Source organism: Ambystoma mexicanum, chromosome 9 (assembly GCF_040938575.1).
Source record: "Ambystoma mexicanum isolate Mex_15411 chromosome 9, UKY_AmexF1_1, whole genome shotgun sequence".
NCBI lineage: Eukaryota > Metazoa > Chordata > Amphibia > Caudata > Ambystomatidae > Ambystoma > Ambystoma mexicanum.
The window spans coordinates 530618481-530632731 of record NC_090931.1 but is presented as its reverse complement, the minus strand read 5'-3'; the positions used below and the strand labels follow the sequence as shown (position 1 = coordinate 530632731).

General features: G+C 47.1%; 1 long non-coding RNA gene across 3 annotated transcripts in view; it reads right to left on the bottom strand.

Moving 5' to 3' along the window:
- Positions 1–2431: 2431 nt before the first annotated feature.
- The window catches only part of LOC138488242 (uncharacterized), a 499519-nt gene continuing 487699 nt past the window's right edge, over positions 2432–14251 (bottom strand). For all 3 annotated transcript variants that reach the window (XR_011274620.1, XR_011274618.1, XR_011274619.1), the window contains one exon: positions 2432–3789. This is a non-coding gene — a long non-coding RNA (uncharacterized lncRNA). The remainder of the gene's footprint in view (positions 3790–14251) is intronic.

The window sequence follows — 14251 nt, the reverse complement described above, 5'->3', positions numbered from 1 at the left end:
ACCTACCAGAGACGTGTGAATCAGTGGTCAAACTGAGCAGGAGCAGTTGGGACCAGCACTCGTCTGCTTTTTTTAAATTATGTTTTACTGTTACTATACTTTTATTTGAAAAAGAAACAGTACCACAATGGTTTTGGTTAAAATTAAAGTTTAGGAAGTAGTTGAAACTTGCTCTTCAGTGCACTGCACTGAACATTCCCTTAAACAGCAAGCACATTTGTTTGAGGGTTTGTATTGTGCATTGTAGGGGGCGTGGTGATGGAATTTGTAGGGAGCGAGCGGGCCAGCAGGGAACATACTTCCACTACTTCTTTTCATACATTTTGACCACTGCGTAGATTGGAGGATGCAGTACTTGCAAGCATCCACAAGGACATGCGTTGTCGGCTGAGTGAATCCAAGATAGTAGTCACACGTGGAGTAGCTTTGGTGTGCAGATCACTGGGATGGCCCACAAGCCACTGCCACACAGGTTGGGGCAGTTGCCGTATTGGCAGCCCCGCATCTGACATACTGCCAGCTGAGAACCATTAAGCAGTTACATGCCACAGGTTCAACCCCATAGGACTATTAAAGCATCAGGCAGATTAGCGCTGATGTGGGAGTCAGGTGTTGGTGTGAGATACAGGTGCAAAACAGCGCATGGCAGTGCAGGGAAGAGGTGAAGGTAAGGCTAAACAGAGGGGAAAGAGGGTGTAGAGGAGGAACTGGAGATCAAAGAGGGGAGCAGAGGAAAGTAAAGAGCAGAAGTGGCAGATAGAGTTAGGTGCAGAGTGGAGGATAGAAAAGAGGCAGGAAGGAGGAAAAGAGTAAAGGGGAGGGTGGAAGAGGTGGAAGGGAGGAGTGGAGGAAGGAAAGAATGAGAGAGGGGGGAGCAAAGGAGGACAAAGGTAGAGCATAATGGAGCAGGGAGGGCGCAGCAGCATAACAGCAGAGGAGAGCAAGAGAGAGAATATAAGGGAGAAGGAGAAAAGGGAGGCGAGGTCCGAGGAGACAAAAGAAGTTGAAAGGAGGAGAGTGAGATAATTGAAGTTCGGCCTTGAATAGGATTATCCAGTGGTGGAAAGAATAAGGCCAGAAAGCCGACACGTTGAGGTTTTCCATCAATGGAGGGCACGGCGGGGGGGGTGGATTTGGGGAGTCGGAGAACCCCGGGATCCAATTTCTGCCTACAAGATCACCCAAGTAACCAGTGGTGATGGTAGTGGCAGTCACATTCCAAGAACAGGAGGAGCTAAGCAACATCCAGAACGGAAAAAGAAGTCCTGAGATAAGGAATAAACACTCAACAAAAGTCAAGAGAAAGGTGCATGGAGGGTGAACCCAACTGATGACGCCTGCTCGTGCTTATTCATATGACTGCCCCCACCACTAGTCCTCATGTAGTGGTTTCTAATCGGAAAGATACAAGCAGAAATGTTAATAATACTTACTGTACAGGGCTGCAGCACAGAACACAATTGGGACGTCCCAGGGGCATGATGGGTGCCCTGACCCTCCATTTAAGGGAAGAGGCTATGAAAGGTCACCGATTCATATAAGAAGCAAAAAGAGGGCCTGCGTTGATGGGGATGTCCCTCAATAATTCAGGACTTTGACAAGGAAGCTGGACTAGGTGTAATGAAGATTACTACTAAGTAATTTAGCCAATACACAGGCACTTTGTGGGGGGTTTTAGGGGGGGGGGCAAAACGTACAGTGGCAGCCCCACCGCAAGTTCTCTGCAACTAGTGACAAGATCATTTTTAACCCCTGGCACTGGGTTTCCTCTATATGAATTTGCCACCAAGAATAAAACAAACCAATTTTTACCAAAGTGCACAATACTATCTTTTAATCTTAATTTTGAAACAATGCCCACCTCAGGACTATCCCAGTTCATCTAGATTTCCAATGGATGGGGACCTCAAATATGTCAAATTATTCTGGGTCAAGTCGAAAACAGAGCACCGGCAGCATGGCCCGCGCCACTCATAAAACGTGATTTAAGGGCTGCTAAGGAAACATGCATTCCCATTGAGCCAACGGTCCTGGGAGCTCATGGCAGGCGAGGCCAGCAGCAGCACCCCCTAAAAGAGCTCTCTGGGAAGACCGAGCAGAAACAAGACACAGGGTGACAACACAATCCCCCCTGTGTGTCTTAATCAGCCGTGGAATTGCACTTTCTGAACTGACCCAAGTTTGAACTGTGCTGTTTCCTAACCAGTCTGTGCAGACGTGACCCTGTGGCTCTCTGTGTCCCGAGCACCAGCCCCCCCCCCCTCCCCTCCCCTCGGTTCTGTGCAGGCATGACAAATGTTATTTGTGCAGATAAGAAAAATGATGCATTGGTTACAAATGCAATCATTTTACACAGGACAGAAAACACACATTGCCTAAAACCAGAAGAAAGCGGATTCGCCTGAACATCTGCAATGAGAGGACACGCGTGCACTTTATAAGAGAGAGTTTATTATTTTTAATACACACTATGAAAGATCTGAGCATTTAAGAATTCCTGAAAGACTACTGGTAGTTTCATCCGCTACAATAAAACAGGCACAGTTAAGAAGATTTTATTCTACAAGCTAAAAACCACGTGCTACATACACTCTTGGCGTTGTGTGCAATTGAAAAAGCAGAGCCCAGCTGGGCAGACATTAAATGAAGATGAATTGGCAGTGACCTAAAAGCAGAGGGCTGTCTTCAGTCTGACCTTGTAAACTCATGTCCTGGAGACTCCAGTTCGGCTGCCTCATTGCTCAACTTTCAGACACCAGTTTACAGCCAGATTTGATCAACAGGCAAGCCTTTTGTCCGCTGGCTACCCTAAACGTTAGACAACCAGAACCCCGTGAATTAAATATTAAAACGACATATAAACGAGGCCCCCAATAGTGTCTTGGTTCCCACCAAAGAAAACTATGCGAGGCCCCAATTTTTTTTTTAAAAAAAAGCATTCTGCCATGATAAATAGTCATGACTTCCCATGTACCAGTTAGCATTCCAAATTGATCGCAAAGAAACAGCAAATTAGTAGCAGCTCAAATTACACAAAGTTCTACTTTGCAGAGGGAGGAGGCCAGCAACACAAGCCCAGGGCAGAAGGCCGAGTGATTGGGGAGCATGAGGGCGGGGAATACAGGCACCATGTGTTCAGCGGATTGCTAGCGGACGGGGGTGCTGATGAGCGCAGGCACCAGGAGGGGAAAGGACAGTGAAGGGGGATCAGTCTCCAGTCAGGGGGGACGGGAACAGTGCATATGGAGCAACCAATGAAAAGGGCGGGAGAGGGGAGTTTGGCGCGTGATTTGCAATGGAAGGGGGTAGGAAATGCAGGCAGGAGGGGGTATCAGCATGCCTAATTAAAAAAAGAACGTGCTGCAGATGAGCTATCTATTTCAATGGGGGTTATTTGTCTTTCTGCACCGCAACCTTTTGTTTCACAAACTTTTCCCATGGATCCAGTTTCCAGTTAACTCTTAGTTTCAGAAGACCTGCTCAACATGTTGTTGGCTGCTGATGAAGAGGTGAACATTTTTCATTTGGTAACTAGGCCTGGGCCACAGCGATGAAGCTAACTGATGGATAAATTCACACCAGATTTTGGGGCGTGTCCAGGTGGCGAGGGCGGCCTTCCTTGCCCTGCTAGTAGACTTATCTATGGGAATCCTAAGGGGAAGAGGCTGAGCGGCTGATTCTCGTTGGTTGGAAGGGGTGATCTGTAGCCATCAAAATTGCGTGGAATGCTCCCGCTGGTTGATCCGGAGCTGTTACTTAGGGTCTCGATACTTCCTTCTCGCAGAAGTTCTGTATCAACAAGAAGAGAGATCAAAGTTTCTGGTTAATATTTGTTATAATTCTATCAATCTGTTAATTCATAACACTTAGAGAGGACAGGCTCATTTTACAGGTATGCTTGCTGTCGACTGATTCAGAGAATTCTCCCAGAATGCAGCGTTTTAGAGATATTACTTATTATTAACAAGGTGTTGGAATAGAGAAACCACCTTTCCAAGAAATCCACACTCTAGTCAAATAATTACTGGGACTGTCATCCCTTAAAAAAATAGAAAAGAGGACTATGAAGGCAAAACACTGACATTGTACTTATTCTTTAAAATATATAGATTATCAGCAATAATTAATAGTGAAAGCCATGAAAAAATGTGCTTATACATTGAAAGGGATTTCGTTTTAAGTGTAGACTGTCACTACAGGACGAAGAAATTATATAAAGTTAACATTCAAAATAGCGAGACCCAAAAGATAAATAATAATAATTCCTAAAAGAAAAAAGCAGGAGAGCAGAACCTTTCATGGTGTTGGCCAGAAAAGTTTGTACACCAAATGCTTAGATGCTGCATTTAACAATATGTGCTCCAATAGGTCATATGGATCATGGAAAGATTCTTTTGCTCGGGATCAATTCTGATGAGGGAAAATAACTTTGCATAACAAAAATGCTTGGGGTGAGTAAGCATCACAAAGTTAGACTTGCAATGATCTACAGTCGCCTGGTAATGGGAACAGAACACCCCCCTCTCTCTCATCAGTGGTATGTTATCTGATCGAAAGGGGCTCCAAATCTTGGGATTGGATATTAGAAAGCCCATTCCCCTCCTGTGACCAGAAATGAGTAAAGAACCCTAGTTCGAGGATCTCTAAGCATTACCCAATTTTATCAGCAAGAAGCCAGGAAATCTTTCAATATCCTTAGACTTGGACAACATACCAAAAATCAGCTATCTTGCCTATTTCCCAGTAATATATAATGCTGCTTCGTCTTCACCATGGCCTTTGATCTACCATCAACCTGCTATCAATCGATGTTAGATGCTTCAGTCAAATTCTCTATTATGGAAGACCAGACTTTGCCAGTGACAGGACCACCACTACGGAGCCTGTTATTTTTAATTTTGGGTGTGCTTTTTTGACACCTAAATACCCATTATTATGAAAATATATGTTGCAATGTATTTCCTGCATGCTGATATAGTGGAGTTCCTCCTTGTAGTCTTCTGGAACCTTTGTTTTGTATCTGAATGTGGCTTACTCTGCACTATATAAGACTGTAAAACAGATGTAACATGAGGGATATTAAAACGGGATATGAGAGCTACGAAGAATTTAAGATATGGGTCTTCCAAAAAAGAAGCCAGTGTTTTATCCAAGCTCCGTCAGTAGCCATTTCATTCCACCAAAATATTGATCTTATCATCTTTCTTCTCTGAGGTTTAAGCATTTTGGCTATTTCTTCCTGAAGCCCAATTCAAACCCTAACGACTTTGCAATGTTTGCCCAATCTATAACTTCCCTTAAATGGCAAAGACTATTGACAGAGTAATACAGAAACAGCTTCAGCATCATTGTGTCTACTTCATGTTGAACAATCTGGCTTGCAACCTGGAGGAAGCATAGAAAAGGTGCTTGCAGATATCAAAACGAAACGACTAAGTGCGGTGGACTCCAAACAACGTGTAATCCTGATCCTCCTAGACATTCCAGCAGCCAATGACTAGGATGAAAATCACATTCTTTGTGTTTGTCTTACACTAGATATTCCAGCAGCCTGTGATTAGGTTGAAAATAAAATTGTTTGTGATTTCATCGTTAAAGCAATGTGAGTCAGCAGACTTAATCTCAAATGGATCAAGTCCTCCTTCTCTGACCTATCGGCACAGATGAAATTGGCCCATTTCCACTCATCGCATATCTGCTTCTCCTGCTGTGTTTCGTAGGATTTGCCCTTTTCACCCTAGCCGTTTAACACTTATATGGGTTCCTTTGCCCCAAGCATCAAAAATACCTTTGAACTACATGCTAATTACATACAGTAGATTTTCAAAATGAATACAGAATAAAGGACGAACAACACAATTTCAGAGTGCATGTCAAGAATACACAATTAGATTATAAGAAATAACCTCTATCTCAATGGTAGCAAAACGGAAATATGCTATCATTTGGTACAGCCCAATTCTACCCTTCTCATGGCTGCAAGCTCTAGGGAAACAAACTCCCTTCTTCTGCCAGCAATGGTAGGGACATGCTGTTTGTGCCCTATACTAACTTGGTCTTTACAACTTGTCCTTTATCCTACAGGTTAATGCAGTAGCTCAAACTCCTTTCCCACTGTACCGTTTAAAACAATCCGTCCTTACATGGAAATCATTTAAAAAATTGAATTACGCAGGCATTGATTGTTTGCATCTGCATTACTGCAACAGCATACACACTGCGTTTCCTGAGGAACTGGTCAGACAATAGCAGCTTAGCCACATCGAACTGCATCCCCCATCGCTAACCATCAACGAATCTCACTTCAGCCTCAACAGGGAAGCTGCTATCTGTAAAGCGGCAAAGAAGTTGAGAAGAAGCCCAAACCTTTCTCCTCCAAAGGCTCCGCACTCGGAAATGAATCACCCAGGGACCTTACATTTTGAGAAAACAGCTTCAAGCTTAGGGTGGCTCTCGAAACTGCAGCACTCCAAGTGCTCTTAACCTCTGCCGTTTCAGCGTCCCTTCAGGGCAACACAAAGGACCTTCTCGGGATTCCTGGGTTGGGAGGATAGCTCAGGGGCAACGTGCTCGCCTTGGAAGCAAGACGACACAGAGCAACACAGGTTCGATCCCTGGGTCCGCGCTTAGAAACCTCTGGGTATTAAGCATGTTATAAATAACCAATCATATCATATCATATCCTGGCTTCCTTCCGCCAGCTGAGGGCGGCTCTGTGTCCTCCTCGCTGAGATTCTGCAAAGCAACTTCCATCCAGGTGAAAATGAGTCTCCAATACACATTATTCTTCCTCCTCCCTTCATTGCTCTCTCCTTACACCCCATTTCTGTTTGGAGCTCTGAAGTGGTAAGTGTGCCTGGGGCTCATTCCAAATACATAGAATAAAATAGAATTATCTGCCAAAACCGAAACAGGAAATGATTAAGAGAAAGTGACTTTGTGGTGAGTAAAAAGGATCCGGGCCTGTAGGAAAAACTTCGGCCAAGCATGAAGGCGACAGGTTGAGCAGAGGCAAGCATACATAAGCAGCTGTGCTTGACAGTACAATGGGTCCACTCTCCGTCTCTAGTTTCACTCTAGTGCATTTGGGGCGTAAGTCTAGTACAAGGACGGGCCAGAAACTCTGCTGGGGCTAGCCAGGTTATACCCCCGTTTGATAGCATTTACGAGTATAAGGGGACACTGGATTCCAAACCTTGCTTCGAACGCAACTTTCCCTGTATGACATGTGCTAAATATGGAGACTGAAATGCACAGTGTGTTTAAGTGTTGCGCGGCAAACTGCTCAAAGGCCTGCTTCAGGGTGCACGGTGGATACTCTTTCATGATGTCTGTTAATGTTATGTTTAGTGATGGGCGAAATGGCTCTGCATTGTTCCAGGGAAGCCGATGGAAGAATAGCCAGGGAATCAACCAATCGGGAAGACGTCCCATTGCTCTGATTGGGTGGAATCCATCCAATCAGAGAAATATGATGTGCAAAAAAATCCCCCTTGTGCTGTGAACATTTTGGCCAATGATGAGGCCTGAATGCTGTGCATGCCCTGATTAGCTGAAACCCAGCGGAATGGTGCACAGCACATTTGGGCATTCTCATTGCCTGAAATTACCCCAGTGTCTTGCACGATTTTCACACATCGGCCAGTCTTCAACTTGGGCAAGTTGAATTGTGGAGATTTCTGCATAAAGGTGGAGTGGTTGTTGGTTGCAGCAACAAAAAAAGGCGTGCAATCCAGGTGTTCCACTTTGGACATTTCGCCCATCATTAGTTACGGTGCATCTACGTATGCTTACAGTGTCCCAAAGAAGTCAAAGACAACAGATTAGTGTTATAAAAAATAAAAAAAGAACTATGAATAGCTCTGGTCTTGGGCAGTCTGCAGGCAAGGAACATTATACTGCATTCACATACCAAGTGATCGTGCAAAAGTGCATTAGAGAAAAACCACACAAAAAATCACAACTCGGTCTGTCTTATGGAATGCTGAACCATGACCTCCAGGAGGAGTAGGAAACTAGCCGGGAGTGTTTTTATTTGGTCTGGGATCATCCAGCACAAACATCTTCATTTTACTCCACATCTTACTCTCACATGGCAGGGAAAAGGCAGCAATTTAAATCAGCAGTGAGTGGCGTATTCGACACTAATACTGTACTTATCCCGTCTGATGTTGGGCTTTCATCTCCACTTGTACACAGCTGGCTTTGCTTAAGCGTCTCACGTCAGAGCTTTCCCCTACCGTGGAGGCATCTCTGGCCAGGGAGGGCAGGGCTAGCCTCCAATCAAACTTCATTAGCCCGCCAAGCTCCTTACATGGTTACTGCTTTTTAACCATAATTGCTTTCCAGGCCTTTTAGCGATTCACAAAATACACAAACATTGAGTATCCTCATACTTCCTCTGGTTCCAAGAGACCTAGACGCGCCCACCAGTAGAAAAGCGCCTTGTTATGGGGTGGGGAGTTCGGGGCCTCTGCTGTATCTGTCTGAGAAATAGAGATGTCTCTGGATAGTGGCTCGTTTGCATAGTACATTATTAGAACGCACTGGTCAGTGGCGGTAAACAGCATCCCAGGGTGCAAACAGGTGTTCTAATTTACATCCGATTCATAGCACAGACAGGAAAAGGAAGGCGTCCCTTTTTTTAATTTCATTTCTTCCGTGCTTTAAATAGCAATAACATGCAGCCTTCCAAAGCTTTAGAGCGCTCAGAGACACAGTACATGCAAGCCCCCTGTCTTTTTGGGTTTTGGCAATGTTAGGCAGAACTGGTCACAGAAGATGCGTGCTTGTTTTCCTAAAATGAAAACGATGCTAAGGTCATTGTTGTCATGTTCAGACATTAGTTCCATCCACATCATTATGTGGAAGGTGGGTTAGGGTGAGCGCGTGACCCAAATGAGCGGAAGTGATGGGAAATGGGGAAGGAGTTATTCAGCTAAAATAAAGTTGGAGTTGAGACCGGACCTATCCGTGTGGGCCTCCTTATTGTCTGAAGCCTTGGCATGCTGATACGTACTGACAATCGCGACAAAAGGTAGACGGACCCGGCGCAGTCCACCTGGGCCTCATTCCCCAATCGGAGCAAAAGCGGGAGGTGCAGCCCGCCTCCACCGCTCATGTGGATCCGGGGAAGCAGTGGTGATTCCGTCCCTGTGGTGTGGCCGCAGAATTAAGTAGTCCATACAGCAGGCTCTTAGCCTGGACCGCAGCAGTGATTCCCGACATAACGCGGCCTGTGCGTCTCCCCCAGTGGCCACGCAGTGATAATCGAGCAGGCACGAAGGACGGGGAGGAAAAGCAGGCCCAGAGGACACCCCCTGCTTGGAACATCTGGGTGAAACCCACCCACACGTGCTACCAGCACAAATCAGCACTCCAGACAGCAGGGGGAAGCACAGTGTGACCAACAATGTCGGAGGAAGGCATCCCGGCCACAGTGCCTGCAAGACTTTCGGAGGCTTTTTCCCATGGCCAGAGTGACGTTATCCCGTGGCAACTACCCCAGGCATTCAGCCTCAGAGACACAGGTAACCTGGGGCTCTGGTGGGTCCTATGGATGAAGGACTTTAAGGCGTATGTGGGGGCAATAGGCCCCATGGATGAAGAAAGAAGGAAAAACATGCTTACCTTATCAGTGGGGGCAGCTGTGAGAGACATCCTCTATGAATTGGTTGACGAAGAAAATGCGACATACCAGGAAATATGAGAGACACTCGACACCTACTTTGCCACACACAACAACGTGGACTACAAGAGACATATCTTTCATACAGCCATGCAAGAGAAAGGGGAAACCATGGACAATTATGTCATGCGGCTGCGCATCCGTATGAAGCACTGTGCCTTCCATCAGTACTCAAATGACAAATCCCTACACTCCCAAGTCATTGTGGGTGCAAATCTGCTGAATTGAAACGTAAATTGCTCCAGAAACAAAGGACCCTCGACGAAATCCTAGCGATGGCCCACACCGACATAGCAGTCACGCAGCAGGCCATTGGACTGGGACGAGTGAAGATATCATCAGACACCATAAATCAGAAGGTTGTCAAGAAACTAATGCCAGCTCAGCCCGACAAACCCATCCAGTCAACGAAATCGTGCTGCTCGTGCGGCTACAAGTTTCCCCATGAAGGCACGTGCCTGGCACTCGGCCAGAAGTACGCAGCATGTAGGGGTGATGACTACTTCAGAGCGGTCTGCCAAAATGCCCTGGCACCAACCGCCCACGCAGCCTTCCCGAGGAGCAGCAGACGCCATCCCAATGACCGACCAGACGACAGGAGATCGAGCCACGAGCACAGAAGGTACCGCTCCACAGAAAGCGAGAGCAGCCGCAAACCACCCAGAACATTGCTCGGGTCTCCTGACAGGAGAACCACTCACAGGCCCTGACAGAGCACCCGCTAGGTGGAGATATGCGCACCATCAGGGATGATTCCTCTTCCTCACACGACAGTCAAAGGCGGAAATGATATGTGTGGGCACTTGGAAACGAGATGGCGAAGCAACACAGCCCCATTTTAACCCTACAAGTACACAGCACACCGACAGAGTTTCTCATCGACACGGGTGCAGCCGTCAATGTTCTGAGTGAAGAGGCCTATAATTGCCTCACTCAGCAGCCAAAACTGCGGCGCTCGCAGGTTGAAATTTTCCCTTATGGCTCAAACACACCCCTGCCATGCAAGGGCACTTTTAACATGGTCTGCACACACAAATCACACATGTCCCGCATACGACTACATGTCCTCTCCACAGAAGCCAACAGCGGATACATTTTGAATTTCAGAATAGCCGCTGACATGGGACTCCTTCACATCTTATACAACATGATGGCCAACAGATATATGGCCCTTCAAGGAGACGTCACTAAAACATATCTGAACCTCTTCAAAAGTCTAGGTAAACTGTGCAACTGCAAAGTTACATCAATCTGGAAGTCAAGCTTGATGCCCAACACTACAGGGGTATCCCGATAAACATTCAAAAACAGGTGGAAGAGGACCTGAGACGCTTACTAGACCTCCACATCATCGAGCCCGTGGTGGGGCCCACCCCATGGGTCTCCCTGATTGTACCGGTTCCCAAGAAATCGTCTGAAGGTTCCATTCCCCTGTGCGTAGATATGTACCGCCCCAACATGGCCAGCCAACGAGAGTGACACCAATCCCTGAGAATAAAGGACATGGTCCACCTCCTCAATTGCGCTCTGCGTATCTGTATTTATTTGAAGGACAGGGATGTCAATTCCGATCAGAAATGGCTTGCAATAACACATTCAAAGACGATCCCCGGAAGTGTACCACGAGAAGGAGTGATGAGCCAGTTCATGAGGGTGTGAACAAAGTGGACATGGCATAAAAAACTAAAAAAAATAACAGGTGACTTAAAGCTAACATAAACCTAATTTGTATTTAATTGTTTTAATTGAAATCAATGTTACTGATGTAAGTGTTTATTTTGGTTTCTGACAGGGCAGCATTGCTGATTAGAACATACTATAGGCATGGTTTTGATCACAGAACTTGTGATGGGATTGTAAAGTTGTTGGTAAAGGTAACAGTGGATTTTTTGTTGTCAGAGAGGAGAGAAATTGCATATGTGTTTAGCATTCACTCCACGAAGTGACTGAGAAGGTGCTGTAAGATTCTAGTGGGTGAGGCAATCCCTAAACATTTTCCCAAGAACTGGTTAGACAGACCCTGGATACTCTCTCTTCTATAAAATGAAGGGATTAGTGGGCATGCTGAACCCATATGTGCATGAGTGGTATCCCAGATATGTAGATGGTGGTGTGGTGTGCAGCTAGGAGGACAAAGATGGAGTTGAAAAGCAGTGTGTAAGGATCCAAAGTTTATGTTTATGTTGGTTTAGTAAAGGAATGGTTTTTAAGCTATTTTGTATGATTACAAAACAGTCTTAGTTGGTGTTGCAAGACTGTTGGACATGGCATGGGCCTGCTTCCACATGGGAAACCTGGGTGCACCCCTGAGGCCGTGAGGCAGAGGTAGGAAAAGCTATAGTAAGCATCAGCTGGTAAAAGGCTGTTGCCCTGTGAGGAATAGGAGTAAAAACAAAGGGTGTGTAATTCATGACCCTCCTATTAGAGGGGTAAAAGAGTTAAGCGCTCAGTGATCATTGGCCTTGTGTTCCACCACAGGGCTTCCCGGGCCAGCCTACAAGGAGTGCTCCTAGATATATGGGTGGAGGGAGGCACTGAACGAAGCATTTCGGAGTGAGATGGCTCGTTAGCCGGAGCTCTTACATCTCCAATCCAGGCTTTTGGGGATCTAAGGGCTCCAGCACACAATGTTCAGGCCCAGCATACCGTGACACCCAACCGGTAGCCAGAGTGCCCCTAAAGCTTCCCTCTGATCCCCCTCCCTTGTGTCCTCCCAGTGTTGGTTTTATAGAGGGGGTGACACCTTTGACCTTGTGGGCAGTGCCCGACAGCAGGAGGGGGGAAAGGGGACGAGGGTGGGCGATGCCTCCTTCAACTTGCAGTGTGATCAATAAACCGTACATATGGGGTAGGTCAGGAAGGTGGTGCATATGCAGAAATGCAAAAACAAAGCACAGAACATACAGGGTGAGCAACAGTGCTGTAAAGAGCCTGCCCAGAGTGTCCCAGGGCCCCCACATTCCCTGTTATGTAGGTGGGATAGCCTGGTCGTCCTGAGGATGCACAGGTGAGGTAAAGCGTTTCTTTGCTACTAAATTCAATGCCCACACTCTACGTTGTGGCATGCCTTGCTCCAGTACCCTGCACAGTGGTATCCAAGCTTTGTCGTTCATGTCTAGCCATCTCCCTTCTACAAACATCCCTGTCTAAGTAATCCAAATCTCTTCCTAGAGTAATATGCAATTTCAAAGAAGCCCATCACATCTGTTGTGTACAGCGTACACTGTTGTACGCATGCGCGAGCCTCAGCGAGGTTCGCGCATGCGCGTTTAAAATAAAGGCGGTGCCCACGGCAGTTCGCGCCGGGGACCGGAGCATCAACACGTCTCCGGCGTGTGTTCCTGCATGAATGCCTGTGCATGTATGAGAGTGCGTGCGAGGGGCCCCAGGCCGTTTCCCCCCCCCACACCACCACACAACACTGGCAACGAAGTGGGATCGGAGTCGTTCTCTGCTCCGACAGCGTCGGAGAGACGGAACATTGCTCCGTGATTACGGACCCGCTTGAAAGGCCGGCGGCCATCTTTTTTTTTCTCATTCTCATACGCAGTTGCAGTGGTTGCGGCCCGTGAGGGTGCTCGTGCGCCATCTGCCAGCTGCAATTTTTCCTGCCAATTTTTGGACCCTCCACAGCCCAGCTGGTGCAAGCCTGTGGCACTAATTGAAAAAAGAAGAGGAATTGTGAACTCTCTGGCCATATTACACGTCGAAGCCACACCACCTCATCACTTGGTGGCAGCAATTGTGAGTACCGGTTGCCGTAATGGGTGAGGAGACAGATGAAGAGGGTGCTGTTGCCCCGATACCACGCAGAACGCACAGCACTCTAGCCCCCATGCCTGAATTTGATACCACAGGGCCCCCATCCAAACTGGGCCCCAAGTGGCTTTTGTGGGTCAAGAAACTGGAAATGTTTTTCAGAGCCTCGGGGGAAAGAGATGATGAGGCGAAGATTGCCATTATGATATACTCGGCAGGGACTGAGGTCCACAAGATATATGACTCTCTCAACATCCCTGTAGTAACGTATGATGCATTCAAGCAAGCACTCCAGGACCATTTTCTTCCCATGGCAAATGTCGATTTCGACAGATTTGTCATGGGTGCCGAAAAACAACTGGATGATGAGTCGTTGGACAAGTTTAGTGCCCGCCTGAGACACCTAGCGAGCTCCTGCAGATGGGCGAACGAGGAGGAAATGGTTCGCAACCAGCTACTGCAAGGGTGCAGCTCAGGCAAACTGAGAAGACAGGTTCTGAGAGAGCCTGGACTGACTCTCCAGCAGATTTTGGACATGGGGAGAGCGTATGAACTGGCGGAGGCCAGAGGGGCAAGGATGGATGCTGCCACACATTCCAGGAAAGAAGATGAGGCATTCGCGATAGGACGATCCGCCCCTGGGAGAGCGAGATGGACTCCAAAGAGAGCAGATGGCCCTTCAACGTCAGGTACCACTTCATCGTGCTCTTACTGTGGGTATGACCACCCGCACAGTGGCGAATGCCCGGCGAAGTTGAGGGTTTGTGGCCGGTGTGGCACGCCAGGGCACTAAGCGAGAGTATG